General features: G+C 45.1%; 1 long non-coding RNA gene across 13 annotated transcripts in view; it reads left to right on the top strand.

Moving 5' to 3' along the window:
• The window catches only part of LOC128087645 (uncharacterized), a 109,322-nt gene that overhangs the window by 77,806 nt on the left and 7,442 nt on the right, over positions 1 to 24,074 (top strand). For 8 of the 13 annotated variants that reach the window (XR_008209921.1, XR_008209922.1, XR_008209914.1 and 5 more), the window contains one exon: positions 12,934 to 12,994. The exons of 1 other annotated variant lie outside the window; for it this stretch is intronic. This is a non-coding gene — a long non-coding RNA (uncharacterized LOC128087645). Of the gene's footprint in view, positions 1 to 7,551; positions 8,732 to 12,933; positions 12,995 to 21,087; positions 21,120 to 24,074 lie in introns of all 13 variants that reach the window. 4 more of the 13 variants (XR_008209918.1, XR_008209916.1, XR_008209915.1 and 1 more) reach the window with 4 other exon arrangements.

The following is a 24,074-nucleotide window of genomic DNA, read 5'->3' as shown; positions in this document are numbered from 1 at the left end:
TCCTACGAGGACACATGTTAGAGTCCTGGAATGAAGAAATAAGAACAAACACCTAGCTCAGCTTTTTATTCTGCCTCAAGTCAAATTATAGCACAGTTATGAACTGGGAAACTAATTCATTTTCAAGAAATGGTTGACCAGTATTTTCTGTCTTTGTAACTGCCTATGCAGTAATGAAGATACATTCTTTGCATCTTTCAGATAAATATCCAGCATCTTAAGGTACGTAAAATTAGATCTGTATACGTTTACAGAGCAGTGATTATTCTGAATTTCATCTGAGGCAATTAAAAAGCTTCACGATGACATTTAAGGTGATATTTTTCTCCCCTATGTTAAATAATTATAAATAATAATAATGATTAAACAAATTATTCTGTTCCTCCCAGTCTGGATCAACCTTTAGGTTAATAATCTAAATCATTAAAATTCATCTGTCTCTCAAAGGATTAAGCAGTTCTAAAAATTGGAGGAACCTTTCTGCATAAGGGTGATTGATAATTACCAAAGCAAAGATGTTCTGTGGGTAAAAATTGTGAAGGCTCAGTAGTTTGATTGGGTCATTTATTGGTCAGGTTGAGGTGATATTTTCAACGATTAAACTCAGCACAGGTTTGTCCACCAACATCCTTTCTGCAGGTCAGGTCCAAGCCTGCTTCCTTGAACATCAGCTCTCAGGACTCCGTGGTTTGCAGCTGCACATTAGCTGTGTGACCTGAGGTTGCTGACAGCCACTTTTTGGGGTTATTATTTAATTTCAGTGGAAGCTCAGCCCGTATATCATGGTGTTTTATTATTTTTCCTTAAACTGTATGAATGAGATTTCTCTTGAATAAGTTTAGACATCTAAGATGCAGGTACTGAAACCAAGCTGCTACCATTGAGAGGCAGCAGATAGTGTTGGTCGTTTCCCTCTTCTTTAAGGTTGGTTATATCTCTTCACTTGTGACAGAAAGCACCCAAACAATTAGATGAGAACTGAAATCCAACTTTCAGATGGTCACACTTGAGAGATGAATGTGACCCAAGCTGCCTCTCCGTAGCCAGGAGTGCTTTTTTCCTGTAGGCACTACAAAGACAACGTGGTAAAAAATCAGACGTACAATTCAGCTTCTCTATTGCAAGGACAATCTAATGTGACTACTTGAAAGGGATACGGGCTCCTTTGGACTTTTCATCTCTTTGGATAACTAGAGACTTGTCTGGCCATGAAAAGGCACAGAAGAATGGATTTCCAGAGTGGGAAGGAAAGATAAAGCTTTCCCCATAGGGCTTATTGGATTGTGAATTGCTCCACCTATTTGCAGGGTTTCTCAGAAGTAGTCCACGTTCATCCATCTTTCCCCTGTCCCTCCAGACTACTAAATCTCTCTGCGCTCTGCTGAAACCAACCTTCACATCGTCTTAATAAATTGGGTTTCTCTGCAGGAAAAGAATTGCCATTTGGGATTATCAGGCCCAAACAGATACCCTGCGTGCAGAGTGCAGCTTAGAGACGTTCTCCTTTAAAATCTGGTGGACTTTGGGGTTGCGAAGTCAAAGGGTCATAGAATTCATCATGAATACCTGCTATGGCTGCTTGGTAACGCTTCCCCCGGCCACAAACACATATTCTTTATTCCTATCCTATTTTGTTGCTTGCACCCCTCCCTCCCCCATCGCGTTTTGTTCCTGGGTGCCCCTTGCTAAACAGGAGCTCTGCTTTTCCAGCTCAAACTTGAGCAGAGCCTCCCGGCCGGCTGCAGGCAGGCCTGGGCTCCCCTGGGAGCAGCTTTCTCAGGAAATTGAGCTATTTCCGGTCCCGGCTGCAGCCAGGAAATGAGGAGGCAGCCATGAAGAAATATATTTTTTAATTTGACGGGATTGTTTTTTTTCTCCTTATTTTGTAGCAGGGAGCGAATGGTTTGTTGGAAGCCGGGGAGGCAGAGCTTCAGCCTGGGTTAGACGAGGTCTGGGGACCGGTGCAGGATCAGTGGGGATGTGAACACAGGGAGATGTGAGCCAACGACCCCGAGGTTGGAAGCCAAAATAGTAAACACGGGCTGGAGGAGCGGTTCCGCTTTCTGCTGCCGATTTGCTCGTTTGTTTGATTCCTGTGGATTTATTTTTGTTGCAGGAGCGAATAATTCAGAGTCTTTTCAGAAGGCAGAGCTGTGCCTTTCGGGGCTGCACGCGTGGAAATGCTCATCTGCTGCCACCGCAGTGGGAAGGGCTTCTGGTCCTGTGCTCTACCGTTGTCCCACTTCTACCTTAACATGAAATTAAGAACTTTCTTAAAATTAACCTCATGAGAATTTAAAGCGAGCAAGTGCGCTTTATTTTTATGCAAGATGTGTGGCTGACCCCCTGAATGGCTCTAAAAATCAGAGTCATGTGGGTATCCCATCCATTTCTATGGCAGGGGGTGGGTAGCTCTGCGAGCGAGCGTTTCCAATGAGAATGGAAAAGCAATAGTGATGATCTTTGAGTGAACTTGGGTGGTGTTTGAGAAGTGTGTTATTATCAGAGCTAAACAGAAGGTGGTCCGTGCAAAGGATTTCAATTGAGCTGTTTTGAGAAACTGACCTGTGCCTTGAAGTGCTCTGGAGGAAGATTTTTCCTCTGCCTTTCTTCCCTCAGAAAAAAAAAAAAGCCACACATTTGAACAGAATTTATCATTTCTTGTAATATTTTCTATTTTTAGGGTATGTCTGTGTTCAGTATAGAAGGATTGAAAAAGATCTGTGATTTTTCTTGAAGATATGGAGATGTAATAGTGGAGCTAGGAAGTGTCAAAACCAAGACTTTAATGAGAATTTAAGAGTTTGTTCTGAAGTTTTGGAACATTTTAGTTCTACATCGCTGAAAGATTTTTCCTGGTTCCATTCCATGCAAAAAAAGTGGCTGTGCCATTTGCCCAACTTTTCCCAGGGCATTCACCTGAAGCTTCTGTGATAAGGGGTGAAATGTTAACTGTGTTTGCCAGCATGTTGTTTTGTTGTGCTTTGGAACTGGAGTCACAAGGTAGTGGCCAAAGCCCTGCCATCACCTTATGAGTGCTAACAAGAACTGGCCTCTGCCCTAAATGTGAGTATTGCAAGAGCATCCGCTGTGTTTCCCAATGCAGGGACGCATGATAGCAGCCCTGCGTGCATCCCAGAGGAGCCAAGTGTGTTATCTGTGCACCTTGGTGCCATGGGCAGGCACACTGGTAATGGTGTGGCAGTGCATGTTTGGAACCCCAGAATTGGGGATCCAAGGCAGACTGGATGCGTTTTGTGCCAAGGGCAGGAGAGGCAGTTGGTGCTTTTACTGCATCCCAAGGAGTTTGCATAAAATCCGTGCCTTGTTGTGATGCTCTGGCACTGCCTGCTGCGTTACATTTTGCTTTCCCCAGGTATGTGTATGTGTTTAAGTTGGTGAAGTGAGCTGGGTACGCTCTCGGTGCAGCCCCATTGCTCAAAGAGCAATCTGTGGATTGTAGATCTGAATAGACAAAAGGGAGAGAGAACAGGGGGGAGTGACTTGCTTACAGCCATCCAGAAGGAAAGCATAAATCTTCTGACCTGCAGTGCAATGCTTGCTCCCTCAGCACCCACTGCCTCACAAGCAATGTCCCAGATCTTTATGTATGTGATAGTCCCACTGAGTTCAGTGGTGGCTAAGGAAACACAAATATTGTTACTCACATGTGGAGAGTTGCTCACACACTAATCAGATGAAGAGCAGAGATATCCATCTCAGCCTTATTAACTTCATCACACAATTTATCATTGAAGCGGGTAACAGGAGGCTCAATTAGGCACTTGTGATTTTGGCAAGTGCCTGCAGAAGAGTGTCCCATTGTATAATTTTGTTTGCTTTTGGTTTTATACAGTAAAGCACAAATAACGTTTACCCATGAGACAGCCTAGGGACACGCTGCCAGAAATAGAGGCTCCCAACAATTATACAGGATGTTGCTGTGGTGTTATCATATGATTCATCCACTATGAGCACGAACAATTGTTAACCTCAAGACACTCTCACTTTCACGCCCTCTGACACACATACCACTGAGGACAAATATCCTCACGATGAGTAAAACGTTGGGATTGAGATTTTGACTCATAAAGGTCAGTTCACATCAGGTTCATGTGTCAAACCTTAGCCTTGCTGTCCAGTCCTTGAGCAGGGGGATTAAAGGAGGATCTCTGTAAACGGCGCGATGTGCTGCTTAGTAAATCCCTTCTGCATCCTGATTGACCATAGTAATGGCTGTGCATAGAGACTGTCAGAATGGTCCATGGTGGAAACTGCTGAAATCGATTACAGAGAGAATAAATTTGGCCCAGATACCCTGATGCAACTGAGTGAAGGTCAAGACTGAGAAATACATCTAGTAAAGCTGGAAGAAAGATGACCAAAGAGGTTTAGGAGCGTGAAAGATGGTTGCTCTTGGGAAAAACTTCTGTGGAGTCTTTGCTTGAACATAAGCTTGGCAGAACATGAGCTTGGAAGACCAAGCACAGTCGAGAAGCTGGATTTTGAGACTTGTAGTTGTCTTTTCTGGAGGTGCCCTGCAATGGGTAGCAGCTGGATAATGGATGAGCCTCTTTGCAACCCCATGGCTTGCATGCATTTTGTTATCCTGTGCATCATGATGTCTGTCTCTCTTGAAGGTGTTTGAGGGCCACCACTGGCTGTGCCTTTTGCAATTCTCTTAGTATGATTTAACTTAATTCTGGCCCTTCCTTCACAAGTTGGGCTCCAGTACTTGCTGTTGGTCAGCCATCTTTTGCCAGCTCTTTTGCCTTGCAAACTCACATCACTAGATGGCAGTGTAATGGCACACACGTGCCCTGCCTGTACTGATGGGGAGAAAAGTCAAATTTCACCTAAAAAGTTGATGAAATTTAAAATTTGAGTGCAAGGCAACTTCCAACCCTTAAAACAGAAGATAGTGCTTCATCCACCTTCAACTTCCTTAGCACTCACTGCTGAGACCTAGGGCGAAGTCTAATGACCCAGTGTCATGGCTGCTACACCAATTTACAGCACCTCCAGGTTCAGCCTACAGAGCTCAAGTGGATGTCACAGCCATCCTTGCACTTTGGATGCAGTGCTATGTCAGGAAATTTGGAGAAGGTTTAAAATACAAAAGCAGTAAAGCAAATAAGCACAATATTTTCCTTCAAGTTAAACTTTCCTCACTCTTCATTTTTTGCTTCCTCGTGGGATAATGGGGTTTTGAGTTGCTTTGCAGTCTTAGGCCTTGTGGCACAGTAGGTTAAGTAAAGCATGTCTTTTTGCAGTTCTCCACAAATACAGAGGCTCTGCATCACTCCAGCTGATTTTGTAGCCCAGAGGGGAGTTGAGGGTGCTCGCAGGTATTGGTTTGGTTGTATGCAGCATGAACTGCATCCTGTGGGCCCATGGATTTGCAGCGTATATAGTACATGTATTTGTGTATGTTTTCTTAGATCTGGATTAGCAGCCTCATTTATGATCAGGATCTTGACGAGGAAAATGTCATAGTGTAGAAAAATAAACAGGGTAAAAATAAATGGCAGAAAGATAGTCTTCATCACGCTGAACGTCGTCCTTTTTGGACGTCATGAAGACAGCTGTTGGCTGAGAGGGAGATCTGAAGGTCTTTGTTAGGAAACGTTATTGCTGAGATTTTCACTGTTTGGATTTCCTGTTTTCCTCACTTCTGAACCCTTTGGCTTTCTGTAATCTCAGCAGGGTCAGGTCTGGTCATCCGTGGGGAAACAGACTGGCTGAACAACAAGGCTATGTGCTGCAGGAACAGTGCTGGGGAGTCAGTAGGTGAACGGCTGAGCAGGTTATGGAGGCAGCCAGGATCCTCGTCAGAGTCTGCTCTGACCTTCTGCATAGGGCTGGCCATAAGACTTCCCTGTCTGAGCTGCATCTGTCCAGATGAAAAACATCTATCCTTGATTTAAAAACACTGAGTGATGGAAAACCACCCACTGTCCTTCAGGAGCACTTCCAGGGGATAATTGCCTTTGACTGTTCAAAATGAGCATCTTATTTTTGGTCAGAATCTACTTAGTTTCATTTTCCTTGTCACTGTATCTGGTTATACTACCTGTAGGCAGAAGAGCCCTTGTGATTTTTTTTTTTTTAATGTCTTTGATGTCCAGATATGATATACTCCAGAGAATGCTCCAAGATCTGTCATCTTCCTAATAAGATGGGAAGGTCAGAATGGAACCATTTGATCTCTCGAAACCCGTAGTTTTTAAGGAATGTGTCAAAATTCATTCCAGTTTATTCCATTACCTCCTGACTGCACCCAAACTCTGCCTTCAGAAATATAGAATGCATTTAGTAGTCTTAGTCTCAAGCCATGCATGCATGTGTCTTTGTTCCTCCACTGGATGAACACTGTTACATCTTTCCCTGCTATAGCTAAAGCAGTGTTAACCCCAGAAAAGATGAAATTAAACTGATGTAAAGGTACACAATTGAAAATATAGAGAGGCTGAAAAATCCCATCGTGTCCACACTTGGTGACAAGTCACATAATTACACCAGGATAGTTGAAGAGCTACAATTCTGTTGCTGTAGCCCTGATCTGATCCCAGAAAGTGTTTTCATTGGTCCCCTTACAGGTAGGTGTTATTAATGTTATTGTATTGTATTATTTGTGTGGTACTAAACAATTACTTTAAGTGAAATAATTGAGCTGCATCCAACACGTCTGTGTATCAGGTGAGTACTTTCTATCAGTCTAATTCTGTTTGTGCAGTTGGAAGGAAGGGCTCCCATGGCATACGTAGCTTGTATGTGCTGCATGTATCTGATGCAAGCTAAACGTGGTCTTTCCTCCCCATCCCTGGAGTACAACCAGGAGTTCTGCTCAGCATCTCTGCCAGCATTCTCCTTCTCCTTTCATTCCTTCAGTTTCTCCCTTCAAAGGTGGATTTTCATCAGTGAACAGGTTGGATCTGTTCTGGAAGGTGGCCTTCACAAGGCTAATCCGTTTCCCTCCCCTATTACATATCACCCATTTTCTCTTAGCTGTACTTTGAATTTTCCCCAGGTTACTGTGGCACAACTCGTCCATGTTTTTGGGTTCTTTTGCAATAGGGAAGCCCCTCTAGCCACAACTGTCATTAAATGCAGCTTTTCTGTGGGACAGCAGGGAAGATTTTCACAGGGTGCTGTTGAGTTGGTGGAGTTGTCCCAGAGCCTCCACCAAATGCCTTCTTTTTCTTCTTCAAGTTCACAGGTGCAGGGGATGCCATGCAGGGATGTAGGACCGGATGCTCTTCTTATTTATGATGCTGCCTTCACAGAATCGTAGAACAGTTCAGAAAGGATCCTAATGAGAAATTAGCTGGGTTGTATCCGAGTGATTCGTGGTTTTGTGGGAAGGCGATCGGGTTCTTGTGCTGCTGGATGCACAGCGTGATGTTTCAGTCACGTTGCAAAGGGGTCGGGGCTGTGCTACAGGTTGGATGTGGGACTGGGAGACCCAGGGACCTGCTGTGCTGTCCCTGAGCATCATCTCAGCGTGCGCCCAGGCAAGCAGTGTGCCCCATCCTTCCTCCTCCCATGCAGGTGACGAGGCAGCTCCAGCTCTCCCACTCGCTGACCCTCCCGGCAGCACAACTGCAACAGGACGTGGTGATTTACAAGGACGGGGCCAGCAGGAAATTCCTACCTCCACCCCCCGGAGTAAGGAGGAAGCCGAAGCAGAGCCATGACTGAGTCACTCCTGAGTCACTGCGGACGCGGTTCCTGGGGTGGTGCTGGGCTCCCCAGCCCTGCTGCACAGCTGGAGTCAGCGTGCGCTGCTGCGCCGCTGCTGGCCGTGATGGCAGGGAGACGTGGGAGGCTGCGTGGAAGGAATGGCCAGATTGGGTTAATGCTCTTCTTTAATACACGAATAAACAACTTATGGCAGGTGCCTGGCAGGTTAGGGTAATCAACAGGGTATTTATTTGGGATCAGAAAATACACTCGGTGAAACAAATCTCTCTTCTGTGTTTGGCTTACCGCAGGCTCGCTGAAATTGGACTGGGTCATTTGCTGTCTAGTCACAGATAATAAATCAAAGGGCTGAAGAAACTGCAAGAGAAAGGGCATGAACTGACCAAACATTTAGCTTATTGTAGTAAGCATCAGCCTGGCCAAAGTGAAACTTTCCCAGCAAATTTTCACTTATCTCAAATCCAGTTATTCCCCGTGGGCTGCTGAGCTCAGTAAATAGAGGTCACTTTACCTTGACCAAACAATGACTTTGCTATAGTTGGTGCCAGCTATGTAACAGTTACAAAATGTGCTTTAAAGGCTTGCTGGTCGCAGGCTGCCAGGGTGAATGAACCAGTCAGTCTGGTCGCTGTGGGCAGGATTTAGGATGCTTAGTGAGATGGAGCTGTGGTCGGATCAGCTGATCCTGTTCTTTGAGCTGGGATATAGCATGCAGGAGGACGGACGTGCATAAGGAGGAAGCAGAGAGAAGCTGGGGGAGTGGAGAAGGGATGACTTTCCTCTGATGTCAAAAATCCCATCATTCAGTGCTCGCAGGGAGAAAGACAAGAGGAGAAGAATGTGGAGAGAAAGAGGGAGAGAGGGAGAAGAAATGGAGGGAAGGGACGCACTCATTTTTTCCCCTAATTCTGCAGGGTAACGTTTACCACCCTCATACATGGAGAAATGAGCCTGATCTCGAGTGCCAAGTTCTGAGCAGCCTTGCAGCCCCAGGGACTGCTTACATCCCCATCCCGATCTGGACTTGGTTAGTACTGTCTTGATAATGAATAATCAGGTAGATAAAAATGGTCAAGAAACTTACTGCAGTTTCCTCAGGGCTCTCTTTGTGTTATCATTTATTCCTGGCAGTTTTAATTTTCGGGTCATTGTCTGTGTTTGTCTGAGGTGTTAGATACGCATCTCTCCTAGGATTTCTGCAGTGTGGTGAGGAAGGACCAGAGCTGGCTGTGAGTGAGTGTGATCGAGCAGCAGATGCAGGAGGGCTGGAGTTGCCTGCAGCTCTGTCCAGGTTGCTAATTCTTCCTTCCGAGGGGTTGATTTCAAAGGGTGCTGGATTTGTCCTCCGTGCGTTTTGCTGCGTGCCGTTGCTTGTAATTAGCTTTTCAACTGAAAAGGCTTTCTCAACAAGGGGAGGAAAAAAAAAAAAAAAAAAAAAAAAAGCCAAAAAATAACCCCACACATTTTTTGGCAGTGGGTTGTTTTTCTAAGCGATTAATTAAGCGCTGGTTATAAAAGAATTTGCATCTTTCTTCCAGTCTGTGTCAGGCATGGATTTTGTATTAATCACTTCGCTACTCTCTGACTGAATGAGGACTGAAAAAGATGCAGAGAGTAAAAATTTCCTCAGGAAATGAATCAGACAAGGAACCTATGCCTCATCTCGCCTCCTACAAATGAAGAAAGAGAGGATTTTTGTCAATGGTGGGTCAGTTTACAAATGTGTCCTTTGCAACGTGAGTCATAAGCAGTGATACATTTCACAGCAATGCAACCGCAGATGCAGTTTAAATCCAGGACTGAATGCCAGCTAAAGAAAATGGGAACGAACCCTCATGCCCATCCTAGTAATGGGAGCAAAAATGCAACCTGTCAGACCTGCTTGTACATCAGCCAGCTTTCACTGCTGCTTAAACCAGTGTCAAAATTCTCGCTTGCTGTAATGGGAGCAGAATAGAAACCTCGGGACATGATGATGTGATTTGATTGCGTTTTGCTGATAAGCATGGAAGTGGTTTGGGTTCTTACCTGGGAGAGGACCTGCCCCACCATGGGTGGTTGGGGGAGGATGGGCTTCAGGTAGAGGTGAATGGTCCCTGGTGGATGTCCTTTCAGTGAGGGCATGGGATGGAGGTGCTGTTTCTGGGGCTGTTTGAATCACTTTACTGAGATGTCCAAAATTATCTCCAGTTCTTGTTTATCTCCACATTATTATTATTATTATTATTATTTTTCCCCCTGAAGCACCATCCAGGTGCCATTCCAGGCCAGCTGGATGGGATTTTGAACAGCCTGGTCTAGTGGGAAGCGTCCCTGCATATAGCATGATCTTAAAGGTCCCTTCCAACCCAAACCATTCTATGATACTTTGTTAGTATTATCATTGTTAAGAGCTGTGTGTAAAACTGCTGTCAGAATTTGTTGTTGTTGTGGGTGAGATTATTAAATTTAGCAGAAAATCTGAGCTGAAATCTAAAAAATGTACTTTTTCATTGGTGCCACTTTCCCTTTATTTCCCAAGACTGCCCCTTACAAGGGTGGTACTCATGTTTTTCTTTACTGAGTTTTCTGTGGTCATCTGTAGCTTGCCAGCCTTTGGAAATGTTAGGTGAGGGGTCAGATATTGAGTCAATCCACCAAAGTCAATGGTGTGATCACTGTTACTGGCCAAGAGCTCTCTGCTGGTGTCCTAAAGGGTGATACGATGAGCAGCCGAGATGCTGAGGGACTTTTCTTTAAGGACCACGGCTATCCTTGGGGAGATCTTTATGTTAAACAGGTTAGTAGAGGAAGGTGATAACATTTATTTATTTGTATACGTGCGACCTTTCTGTCTGCAGGCACACAGGCCTGTCAAGTTTGCAAATATCAGCATGTTCCTTTGTAACAAGATAACATTGGGCCAGCACCAAAAGGTTGGACATGGGGTGGAGAATGGCAGACCTTGATTCAAATTCAATTTCTAAGTGGCTGGCCGCTCAGAACCGTCAGATCAGTCCTCTTCTCTGCAGGGTTAAACATTTCCTCTTACAAAAAGAGCCAGAGGCTCTTGATTATCCATGCAAAGCAGGCCAGCGCTTTGATTTGTAAGGTTTTGTCTGACACACTTTTAAATGGATGAAGCTCAATTTAGATTCCAAATGAAAACCTAAATTTGATGGTTGAGACATAGACCCACTTTTCTCTCTTATCCCGAGGCACCGTTCTCCACCCTTCCCCTTTCCTCTTCAAAAAGTGATACTGCCTAATGCTTTGAACCAAGAAAGCGCGTTTCAAGATCAGCGTGGAACAATTAAACCAATGATCTGTGCGCTTCAAGGGGAAAACTGAGCTGCAGTAGCTCTGCTTTGACAGGTCTTTGGAGGATTTCAAGGAAGTTACACCCACTTCATTCATGATAATCGGCTGTTTAACGCAGAGCAGCTCAGTGTTATGAATGAGAGGGAGCATGTTTTGGCTTGCAGAACAACTCACAAATCTAATGCTTCACTCGTCAAATAACCAGCCACATAAAAAAAATAAATCTGACTTCATTCTTGAAATGAAATTAATGAATGCAAGATTCAGTGGAAAAAAAACCAAAAAAACAACCAAACACCTAAAGCCGCATCCTCTCTTTCTTTCTGCATCCTTCTCTTTACTGTGGGTTTGTGAGTTGCTGTGGCTGGAGGATTTGGGGTAAAGCAGCACAGCCTCTGAGCTGACTGTGCAGCTGAAGGCAAGTTTTGGGAGGGAATCATGCACTAGATCACAACACACCTACTTGCTGGATTTGAGATCGTGCTGGTATCAAAAGGAGGCTGTGGATGCCCCATCCCTGCAGGCATTCAAGGCCAGGCTGGATGTGGCTCTGGGCAGCCTGGTCTGCTGGTTGGTGACCTGCACACAGCAGGGGGTTGAAACTAGATGATCACTGTGGTCCTTTCCAACCCAGACCATTCTATGATCGAAAGGGAAGCAGAAGAAAAAGGTTGATTAAGAGTTGTATGTGGATCTACCAAAGTACCAGATTTTCATGTGGATGGGTTGTTGGGGCTCTGAGAAGCACTGGGTTCTGTGCTTATGCCTAAGTAGCCCTGCTGATCAGAATTCTTTATTCTGAGAATAATATATTATCTTTTGCTTATTGAAGCTGGCTTGCAGAATACCACTGTTTCCTCTGGTAAGGGAGCTGCTCTGCATCAGATGCCTTCGTGCTCACTGGCAACACTGGGCTTTTGGGCTCCAGAAAGTTGTGGATGCTGATGGGACTCTCAGGGGGATTCACTGCAGTTTAAAACCTCTCAAATGAAAGGCAGGAGAAAGGATGCCTTAAGGCTGTCTCTCTACCCGTCCCATATTCACAGTTCATTTGCTAATAAAATGGCTTTCGGGAGGAGCGAAGAGCACATCCATCCTGCTGGCTCTGTTTTAGCAGGCAGAGATTTGCTGGTGCCTGGGCAGGAAGGAGTACAGTTACTTTGATCAAATAAACACCAACAGGTGGTTGCGAAACCTTTGACTTGAATCTGAATGGAATGTTTATTATTTGTAGTTCCGAATGAAATGTGTATCATCATTTCCCTTGCTGGTTCTCATCTGGATTCGGGATGAGACGGCCAGATGGAATAGTTATCTTTTTAGCAGTATTTTACAAAGCACTAATTGTTCTCACCATTTTTCTTCTGAGAGGATGATGCCATCAGGTTTATCTGAGAAGCACATGGTGAGATACATAGGTTGAGTAAGGGATGTTACCGAGAATGAATCAGTGGTAGGGCAGTCGTGGGAGAACTGTGCACCCCATAATACTCAAACGGTGCATGCACTGAACATTGTGCCTGTGTTTCTGGAATGGGCCTCTCTGAAAAAGTGAGTTTTGCTGCAGAGGAAGCTAAACAAAATCAATTGGAGAAAAGTCGATTCCATGTGAAGTTCTTTCATCTTTGTTCAACAGCTGAGAGCCTCTGATGGTAGGTGAGAAAAAATATTTTCTCATCCTTTTTGCACCAAAATAATTCCCAGAACAATATTCAGCTAAGGCTGGGATCTTGTTAGAGCCCTTTCCACTTAGCAGGAGATAAAAAGGGCAGGTTGGCCATAATCCCCTGTGCTGTGCCCTCCAGGGGAAGAAGAGTGAAGGCAGAGCAAGGCAAGAGTGGCTGTCTGGAAGGGAAGGTGTGTGAGGATCACTTCTTTGATTGCTAAATGCAGCAAACTGATCTTCTCCTTTTGTCTTCTGTTCTCTAGGACTGCATGTGGGGAAATCAAGACCTGAGCAGATCCTTTTTTATTTCCATTCAATCTCAGGGTGAGTAAATTTGCTTGCCTTTACTGTTGCTGTCTCACCCTGTGCAAATAAGAGATGTGACTTAAGGTTCAGAGGAGAATCTCTCTCTTTTTTTTAATCTTTGCACTGATAAAACTGTGCTTAATTTAGCAGCAGTGAGGCAGAACGTTTGGATTTTGTCATCCATTTCCAAAACTATTGTTGGCTTCCTATTTCTTTGTTCCCCCCTACGGCTCATTTTAGATTTGCATTTTATTGTAGGTGCCAAAAGATAAGTTAATGCCAACCTGATGATTAATTAACTAATACTTGCCTTTGCCCTAAGATGGAAAACCTTTATCTAAGTAACCTATTAATTATTATTTTATATATTTCTGCATGGGTACATCTAAATGGATTTGAGTTTTGCCCTACTGAGAAATTTGGGCAATAATTCATTGCAATCAGAGGACAGAAGGCCAAAGGAACCCTAAAGTTGGTACCAGAAAGTATGTCTTAATGCTGGGTCCAGGGCACTTCTTTATCTATATTCAAGCCCCAAGCAACATCGTGGTCTTGTTGTCAAATTATTGGTAATGCACATTCCTGAAGCTTTCTGATGTGCTCAGAAATGCAAAAATCAATGAAATAGCTTGAGTTTCAAGAGGCTATGAGAAATGCTGAGGCCTTCAGAAGGTATCTCAGCCTCACTGAGGAGAAAGTTGTGCAAAAATCACACCTGGGAAACAACCAACCTGCCTGACCTGGGCCACAGGGGAAACTGAAGTAGTGCTGCAGAAATTATTCCAAGTGCCATAAATACGTAGCATTAATACAGGGCCTCGGATATCAATAGGTTTAATAGAATAAATGAAGGAAAATAAAGCAAATGGCATTGAGCATTGGTAGGAGAGATATTGGTGGTGAGATTGGTGATTTCACTCTCCTGAAGCTACGGTTGGACAGTAGCAATGAGGTGGTTGCACACTTTATGGCCCTTCTGAGAATCTTGCCAATGGGCAAAAAATAACTCTGTGTTAGGCATACCAGGTAATGTTCCCACCATGGAGGAATGGCAGGACACCATACAGCAACAGATGCTTAAGAATTAGAAGGACATAAAGATGACTTGACCCATTTTTTTAGGTCATGGTTGGACTGGATGATCTTTAAGGTCTTTTCCAACCTGAGCGATTCTGTGGTTTGTAAAGGGCCTGTGGAGATTTGAAATTCTCCCTTTTGCTCTGAGATTCTCTGCTTCTCTGCTTACGCATATTCTAAGAGATGTAACACATCTAACTGATGTCTTGAAGTTATCAGAGGTGAAATATTGAATGCATATCTGCCCACCATGTAGCATAGTGGATAACAAGTACGGCTGTAGATAGGATGATAATATAGCTTGTGAACTGTGCATCTTATGTGATAAGTATATTGTTCTGCTGCTGTTGGATTCTGGGTCCAAATGCTTTTTGCTTTCATTGAGCCCTGTGGATGAATATTTTGACACCTGTTAATCTGCTGAATTTGTTTCGCTTAAATTAGAAGTGTAGTGATTTCTCAGAAGTCTCATAGCCTACCCTTGACTTCATGGGATCACTCTGCTGGTGGATTGTGTGAACAATGTGTTATTTTTAGGGTGAAGGGAAGGAAGGGACATAAATGGCAGAACCAGAAGGTGAAGGAAGAAGAGGCTGTGTGGTTCCTAAATGGAGCTGCCTGGGAAATAGGGGGGCTTGGTCAGGCTGGGTGTCCCATGGGAGGGTTGCCTTTTTCAGAAGGGTGGTTGGCCACAGAGAGGAGTGGTGACAGCAGCCTTCAGGTTGGATATGAGGAACAATTTATTCTCAGAAATGCAGTGGTAATGCATTGGCTTCCCAGGGAAGTGATGGGGTCACCATCCGTGGAGATGTTCAAGGAACGTGGAGGGGTGGCACTGAGGGATGTGGTCTGTGGGCATGGCTGGGATGGTTGGGGTTGGACTTGGGGATCTTAGTGGTGTTGTCCAGGCTCTCTGTTTCTGTGATTTGAATCCTGCTGACTTCTGTCCTTGGTCTCCACACTTTCTTAGGGGCTTAGCTCTTTTGTGGAGATATCTCCTCTTTCTCTAGGTCTGTGCTCTCTCCTAAAAACACCTTCTTTTCCCCTAAGGTCTACCCTCATTCTCTGTACTTTTTTCCACAAGTCAAAAGACCTGAGCTTTCCTGGAGGTTTTTTCTCTAGGCGTTGTTTTTTGCAGGGCATCAGCTGAGCAGGCTGTAGTACTACTGAGGCTCATTATTATTATTGGCACATTTACAGTGTCAGAGAGAGGAGAGTTCTGCAGTGGCTGTTGAGACAATTATTTGCAGTGTCTGTGCAAGGAGGGCTGTGGCTGTGATAGACTCACAGTTACAAGCACATCTGCAATATGAGAGTCAAAGCTCAGGATTATTATTATATTATTATATTGCCCATCAGTCTGTGTTCTGATGCTGCTCACTTATGCATGCTGGGAACATAGTGCTTAGGGAATGGCGTGTCACAATCCTCTTGTAGCCCATCAGCAGCACTGCTGGAGGACCTCAGGAGACTCTAAAAGGAATGAAATTGTATCAGTCTCTCTTTTTCTTTCCAACAACCAAGGATACTCACCGTGATTACATTGCTGGAGCTTTGTAGGAGGTTAAGAGCTTAACAAAGGGTCTTTGTCACACGAGATGAGCTGTCAGGAGAGATTCCCCAGAGATGCTGCTCCTCTGAGAGGTTCACACACCGATGTTCTGGGTGCCACAAGCCAAGCACAGCACTGCACTGTCCAGTGGATCAAAAACCAGCGTTTAAATGCTTTCAGCAAGTAGTGTGTAGTTTTGGAATATGTGAGTCCTTGTCTGTGCTTGTGGCAGAGGAAATAGGATGGGAGTGCCACACATGCATTTCACGTTGCTTGGCCTTGCTCCAGCTTTCTAGTGAAAGAAGCTCCCCTGGCTGAGGTTAGGAGCTGTGCTGCGCGACGGGTAATGCATTAAGCCCTGCTCCTCCTGTTTGTCAGTGAGTTTTCCAGTACCCTTAAGCTGAGATAGGTATTGAGAGTGTAACAGCATTTAATACAGAAGAGATCAGGTATGGGCGTGGGACAACAGATGCCTTCACTGATAGAGATTCTCCCATTCAGCTGTCTTTTAAATGAGGCACAGATGTCCTGAGTTCCAGTCTATGCCTGAACCACAAGACTGAAGGGAGGAGTGAATATATGTTTATTTGAGCCCCTCGTTGCATTGCTGGCAATGTATTGCTAGTTTCCATTCCTATTTTTTGTACTCTTAGCAATCTATTTGCTATTGCCCTTTTCTTCCACGCTCAGCCAGTAATCAACACACTCCAAAACACAATGGGTTCCTTTCTGCGGTGAATCCCCTACTTGATGCAAATGTTTTCTGGCCTCATTTCTTTGGGATACGTTTCAATGGGAAGAAGAGGGGAAAGTATTCCTTGTTCCTAGAAAAAATGGCACTGGCAGCCTGGGTTATTTTGTCGGACGTGTGGCTTTAAGTGACGCCTTTGCCATCTGTTCTGTCTGCTAATTATGAATGCAAAGCAAACGTAGCCCACAATTGCTTCATTTAGAATAAGGGAGATGGCAGTGACCAAAATAGTTTTATTTTGGTGTCAGATGCTCTTTGTATTTCTCCTGTCTCTTCCTAATCTAAAGCAGGTCTGAAGCACTTCTCTCTCTGGTCTGCAACAATAAACATTGCTGTGACAAACCAACCATCTCCTACATGTACATCCTCAGGGTTTTTTAAGGAGCGATTACACAAAAGCAAGGAATAGGATGATATGGCATTACTTGAACTGAGAGGGCTAGTTTTGGACTACAATTTCAACTGCAGTTGCTCTGGTTTTAGATATGTGACTCAGAGAGGCATCACTTTATCTCTGGAAGGTTTGACAGCAACACGTGCAGCACTTTGTCTGCTCCATCCCTGTTCCCTCTCACCCAAGGCAAGTTCTGTACGCCCTCTGGAATCCATGGTGCTCACAAACGATGTGTTCTCCTCTTGGTTGTGTCCAGCAGCCGACAAGGTGAATTGTCTTTGTTTTTGCTTGTGGACCAGAGGCTTTTCTCCTTTAGCGACCCATCACTGGAGATGGGTGACCCCCTCTTTCAGTGCCTCAGCAGGGCCCAGGCTATAGGAAGCACAGACAGCTGTGCCCCCTCCGTTTACTAATTATGGGCTACCAGCTTTCAGTATTGCTAGAGTTGGTGCTGATTTCAAGCCAGAGCTGGGCGGTGTGGCAAGTCGTGGATGTATCACCAGCAGCACAGCCATGGGTTGTGGTGACCTAGATTTACAAAATGGAGATGAGATAAAATGTTTGCTGTGCTCTGCTCTAAGGGGATGTGTGGCCAAAAAGCCGAAGCGCTGAAACAGTTTCTCTTTGAGTCGTCTGAAAGTGAAAGATGCAACTTGCCTTTCCCAAGTAAGTGGCAATAATGATGTGAGCTAGGCTGTGATCTCCTTGGTTTCACCTGTCCTCTCTCTGGGCTCACACCACGGAGGATGTGGACAAGTGGCCATGGGGGTTCTTTTCCTTCTTTCCTAAATAGGACTGGCAACTTGCAGATACACATCTGCTTTGCTCCAACCCTCCTTGCTTTGCTATCAAGCATGCAGACACATTTTTTACCCCTCCTTCCTTCCTTCCTTCCTTCCTTTCCTCCCCAGCCATCACTCTTGCTATGATGATCAACACGTTTCACTTCATTTTCTGCCTGCTTCTGTGTTGGAATGAAATAGAGTTGCAGCACTACCTACTAAAAAGCAATGTTTTGGACAGCAGAAGCCCTCCTTTCTTTCTCTCTGCAATCTTCTCCAAGAACTTGCAGGTTTGCAGTTAAATAATCCTTTTTTAAGTTATCTTGAGCTTTTATGAAGAATATGAGTAGGAGTTCTGATGGCTTCGTTGTTGCCCCTTTGTGGTGGCAGAGGGAAGGAGTGCAGGGGGGACCCTATGAACATTAAGATACTGCATCTGGAAAAATCTCTTGGACCATTTTCAGCTCCCAACCAACTGTCCTGGCACAGCTGAGGCAGAAATAGGCTCAGTGTGAGAGTTAAAGATTTTTTTTTTGGGTGTTCTGGGCCCAAAGGATGATCTTGTGGTTTAAGCATTTTGGACTGGAACCAATAGACGTGAGATAAATTCCAGACACTGTTGTGCACTTCCTCTGTGACAACTTCTGAAAACCATTCCTTCTCGCTGTGCCTCCACTCCCTGCTTGTAAAACACTGCTCTCTGCTCTCACGAGTTTAATAGTGAATTTGCAGTTCTGAAAGCTCCTGATACGTGACTCAGGTTATTTTCTAAACATCTTAACTTTCAAGTTAAAGTGGTGTTCTAACCCGTGCAGCTTTAAGGGGCCAACAGTTTAAAATATGAAAAAAAAGGCACAGAAGCTTAGACAAACTTCTAGAGCCCAGTGATTAATGCTAGTTAGTCAGCATGATGACAGTAAGAGCAGCCTGGTTCAGGATGGTTGAGGTTAACAATACTGGGAAATGAAGAAATGAAGGTAGGGTTCAGTTGGATCCTCTGGATTCAGGTGGAGATGTAGGAAATGAATGTCTGTGAATAACTCTGAAAGCATGACCAAGAAGAGACAATTCTGCATGCCCACATGGCTGTGCTTTGGTATGTGTTAAAAGCAGGAGATCAGATTACTGAGATCTAATTCTTTGGAGAATGACTTTGTGAAGAATGGCCCTGAATGGGATGAAGGTTTGACTCCCTGGTATGTGGTAGGGAAACCTCCCACCTTTGTGCCAAGAGGGAAGGAAGACTGGAGTCTTCCATAGCGTTGGGTGTCTAGAATAATGTGTACAAACAGTTGTCCAGTTTTTGGCTGTAATGTTTCTGGTTCGAAGTGTTGAGGTCTTACAAACATCAGCGTTTAACGAAACATCTGTCTCACATGGTTTATGTCCGACTTCCAAATCCAATGAGCTGCCAGTCAAGCTATTTCTTTGCATTCTCTCCTGGAGGACTGCATTGCTTGGAGCTCAGCAAATCTGTGGCCAAAGGAGCGAACCTCCCATGGAATAATGCATAAGGAATGTGTAGGTGTGTGCAAACGTTCTCCCTGGGGGCACGTGGCAGGCAGTGGCAGCTCCAGGTAGGGCTGGGCAGCCTGGATGAGCTGCACGTGCCCGCTGTGAACTCAGCAATCTGCATGCCTCCTGCTGTTAGCTGGGGGTCTGCTGAGTGCTGATGGCTTTCCAAAGGGCTGGCCATAGATTGATGCTCATCCACGTTCTTTCAAGATGTTTTCTGTTGCACCTGGATAATGAAAACAAAATTGCACATCCTTGGATATATCATACAGCCTGGGATGCCGGAGTTGGAGCATCACAGCAGCTGCTTTTTGGATAAGCAGCTGTGATCTGGGTTTGCATAGTAGAGGTTGGATAGTAGAAAAGGTCCCTTGCATCTGACACTGTTTTGTTTTTCCCCTGTGAGCTGTGTGAGGTTTTACACCTGCGTGCTTCTGTCTCTCAGATTAGACCCACAAGTTGGGACTCTGGGTCTCTTGTTGCTTCCCCTGTGCTGTGGTAAAATCCCACTGCCAGGGGCTCGTGGTCTCTGGGAAGGCAGTGCTGTACTTCACCTTCAAGTGATGTGAGGGTGTGTTTTGCCTGCATGAGATTGGAGAAGGTCTTTCTCATTTGTCTGTCACTTGGAGACATTGGTGATAGGGGCAACACAAAGTGGTCCAAAATTATTTCTCTGTTGGATCTGCTGTATTTGTGACTCGTGTAACTCCAAGACAAACTATCCTCTGTCCAACTGTCCATCTGTGGAACGATTTGATATATATCCATCTTTTACTCTTCAGGAGGAACAGAACTTACTGTGAGTGCAGTGTTTTCAGTGAGAGATGAACCATATCAGCACAGATTTTTCCAGATGGCTGTGACTTGACTACAGGCTAGGAGCAAGGGGGGTGTTTTCCTTCTCTATTGAGGATTTTGCCTGTTCTCTGGATGCTTCCAAACGGCTTCTATCTCTGGGTGGCTTTAAAGAGTGATCTTTAAAAAGACTGCACTGTGGAAATGCACCAGTTTGTACCAAATAGTGGGTATTACCCCAAAATATTTGCTTGAGGAGAGGTAACCTCTGAGACCCCCTGCAAGGATTTTATCCCCTCATCTTCAAATTACCGAGTTCAAACACACAGCTAATGAGACACGTAATGATGATAGAATGGAAGTGCTGCTGTAAAGAGGAACGTTTAAAAATAAGGATATACCTCTAACTAGGTCTTACAAAAGGAAGTCTTAAATAGTTGGAGAGAAACAGATGCTTTGGGGGACTTGTGGATAAAAATAGTGGCTTTCAAATTGCAACCAAAACACAAATGTGGCCTCACTTAGTCAACCTCAGTGCTAGAAATTCCTCTAAAAACCAAAGGGCCCAGAGCTGGGAAAGGATGTGAAATACCTGCTACTGCATCTGCAGTGGTTTCAGCATGTTTTTGTGTTTTCCACCTTGCCTTACTTCTTTGCAGTGTTCTGTCTGTAACAGCACCTGGCTGTAACCTTCCTTATGGGACTAAAGATTTATTTAATCGTTGCACAGTGGTCTGAGACCTCTGGGTTCTGTTTTCCTTGGAAAAATGCTGAAGTTGTGTCTGGGCCATGCACGCCTGGTTGTCTTCTCTGTGGTCTGCACAGATTTGGACAGAGCTGGTGTGGTGTAGCTCTGCTTAGTGCTGAGCCTTTCCCTTTCAGGCAGGGCTCTTATCTCAGTTATCTCTCTCTGAGATGAGGGACCAGCTCAGCCTCAGCAGGGCTGGATGCGTAGTGAAGATCCAACAACTTCTTAAAGTCCATTTCAGCCATTTGTGAATGTGTGGACCTGACCTTGGTGTCCTGCAGGCAGCTCTGCATCCAGGCCTTGGAGCATCTGTACACAGGGGCTGAGAAGCATTCAGTTGTGTGGTTTGGTCTCAGTGGAAAAAACACGGTTAGATCAGAGAGAATATTTTTATGACTATTCCTACTTTCCCCTTACTTGTTAGGGCGTTAAAAAAAAAGGCAGACCTTTCTTTTAAGTGGATAGCTTTACTCATTCATGTGGTGTTTTTGTTTCAGGCGGTTCTTCTCAAACCAAAAGAAGCAGTCAGGTGAGCCCAGTATTTTGCTTTCCTGCAGCTCTAAGCTGAGAATGAGAATTGATGTGTGGGAGCAATGCTGGACACCTCTGAATCCCAGGGACTGAGGTTTTGGTGGTTCCATCACCTCCTGACCTCTAACCCACCATTTTTAAAACACACCTTTTGCTCTTTGTCTTCTGTGCAGTGCCACAGACTGGGTTGCTTTGGAGCCGGCATTTAGCGATTAGAACTTTATAATTTTCTCCTTTATTGGTAATGCCCTCACACTGTCATTTGGAGCTGAAAGGAAAGCATGCTGCTCGAGCTGGCCCCACCGGGCGCCGTGATAATGCTCTTATGAGTGAGACTGTCATTAGATTAAGTGGAAGATGCCAGTAGAGTTGTTCTCGATGGCCGGCCTCTCTTTTCTCCACACGGTGCTCGGAGTCCAACTATACTTTTTCTTTCGCATTTCCATATTGTCCCTCCTTTATGCCTTGTCAAGAGCATTAGTCACAGCCGTCCATCTGCATCGTGTATCGCAGCCGAGACAAAGCCAGCGGGATGTGCGGCTGCTCAGCACCCTCAGCCCCGCACAGCACAGGGCTCAGGGCCCTCGTGTGAACAGCAAGCACTGGGGCAGGGAGTGAGCATCTCACCCCATGTGCTGCGTGGCAGTCCTTCTGGAGCTGGGCTAATGGACTCGCCTCTCGTGTTTTTGCAGCTCTGAAGGGAAGAGATGCTCGTTAGGTTCCCATTCTGGAGCATGCAAAGACTTCAGCTGGACCTGAAAGCAGGGCAGTGTGCTGGGGTTTGCTCCAGGGCACCGCCCGCAGCATTGGCTTTTCTGGTGTGTTGCACTGCTGAATTTGCAGACTGTAGATTTGGATTCCCCACGGGAAGAGCCCATCTCGTGAAATGTGGTGCACAAAGCGGTGAAAGGCGGGCGCTGGCTGACTGTCAGTGGGAGAGGGTTGGAGATGGAGAATTGGAAGGAGGGTTTAAGGAGAGTGATGGATTTCCTGCACCCAAATAACAAAGAAGAGGGAAGAAAACCAACACAGATGTGATTTTGTCCTGGCCAAATGATGCTTTGTCAGTCACTGAGGAATGAATTGTGCTGCGCAGCAGCAGTCACCTTCCACAAGTGCTTCAGGCTTGATTTAATATCCCTCTTCCTAAAAGTTGAAGGTGAAAAAATGGTTTAGGGGCACACACAAAGGGGAGGGGAAGAGGGGGAGGAAAAAAAAAGAAGTAAATAAAAGTTGTTTAATATGTATGACTAACCCCACTGTGGTGGGAGAATGAGGTGGGGGGGGATTGCCATGGCTGGGGGGTGTCAGACATGTGCCATGGATGGGGCTGGGAGGGGAGAGGTGGGAAAGAGCGGGCAGGGAGGGAGCGTGGCTGTCTTCATGCATCCGCACAGCGCTTCCTCTTTAAAATTCCCTTACTAAGCTCAGCTCCTATATTTTATATTCAGAATGAAGGTTCCCGCCCCCCCCAGCCCTCCCCACCCACCACCACCCTCTCTCCCTTTAACTTGTTAAGTTTGAAAGATGATATATACACACAGTTTGCTTTGCCAGTCAGCCCGTTTAAGGCCAAGATTAATGCAGTGCATTGGTGCAATCGTGCCGCAGTGGTGCGTGATCGGAATACGAGATGGAATACAGGGGGAAAGGCCAGAACTGTGCCTGTATTCCGAGTTTACACAAGTCTCCTTAGCAACTTGTCTGATTTATATATATATATGTGTGTGTGTGTGTGTGTATATATATTTTTCTTTTTTGTATGGGATATGTGTGCATGCACACGCTGTCCCAAATCACCGGCGGATAAAACATTCCCTAAGTTTTTAAATAGCTCTGCTTGTTTCTCTTGTTTTGTGTTGTTTTACATGTGTATTTTTTCCTTCTCCCTGCCCTTTTTGTCAAATGAGTGGCTTATCAATTAATTAATTAATTTGATTTCCCAGGGTGGGAGGAGGGGAAGGGCGGGGGGGGGGGGGGGGGGGACGACCCGTGGAGGGGTGGCAGCGGGGCTGGGGGGGTGAGGGGGGGTGGGAGCACCGTAATACTTTGCATTGTGACTTCTCCAGAGTTGGTTTCTTTCCAGTTGCTCACATCTCAGCATGTGGAATTATTGCGTTTTCTCCTGATTTGCCACAGAGTTGGCAGTGGGCTGACATGGTTAGTCATTTGAATTGTATTTGGATCCGAGCTGATATTTTTATTTTATTCTATTTTATTCTATTTTATTCTATTTTATTCTATTTTATTCTATTTTATTTTATTTTACTTTTTTTTGGGGGGGGGGGAGGTGCGTTTATTTACTTCGAAACACATTCTTTGCTTTTGAAAATATGCGCCGTGCATTTTATAGCCCGTAAAATGGAGGAAGGAGGGAAACAAATGAGAGAAGGTGAGAGGATTGTGGCACGGCTGTCCCTTCATTCCCCTCCCCGTACCATTTTTGTAGTTGCCTACAGAAGAACCCCCTCCCCATAGGAGGGAGTGGCCTTATAGCGATGAAGGTACGTTGGATTTGTGTGTGTGTGTGATACTGTATGAAGAGCACGGGGCAAGGGAAAGGATGTGGGGTGGGGAGAGCAGGGGAGGGTGGAGAGAGGGAAGAGTTATCCTCCAAGTGCTGTACCTTGAAATAACCCAAGGGAAAATAGTTGCTGCCTCACTTGAGTTGCTTTCAAAATCTTGCTGTGCGCTTTTACTTTTTCTTTTACTTCTTCTATTTTTTTTTTTTGGTAGAGCATGGGGGGGAGGGGAGGGGAACAAAAAAAAGAAAGAAACGGAGCCAAAGAAACAGTGGAGGCTTGATCTTGGCTTCCATACAAACAGATGTTGCCTGTCATTCCGTGGTTAAGCAGGCAGCAGATTGCAGCGAGCAGCAGCAGTTCAGGGGAACTGCAGCAGACCTGGAAAGTGGGAGATGCCTTATAGAAATACCTTTTTTCTCGCTGTTCTG

The sequence above is a fragment of the Tympanuchus pallidicinctus genome, unplaced genomic scaffold (assembly GCF_026119805.1).
Source record: "Tympanuchus pallidicinctus isolate F22 unplaced genomic scaffold, pur_lepc_1.0 scaffold30, whole genome shotgun sequence".
In the NCBI taxonomy this organism is placed as follows: domain Eukaryota; kingdom Metazoa; phylum Chordata; class Aves; order Galliformes; family Phasianidae; genus Tympanuchus; species Tympanuchus pallidicinctus.
This window is presented reverse-complemented; position numbering and strand designations above follow the sequence as displayed.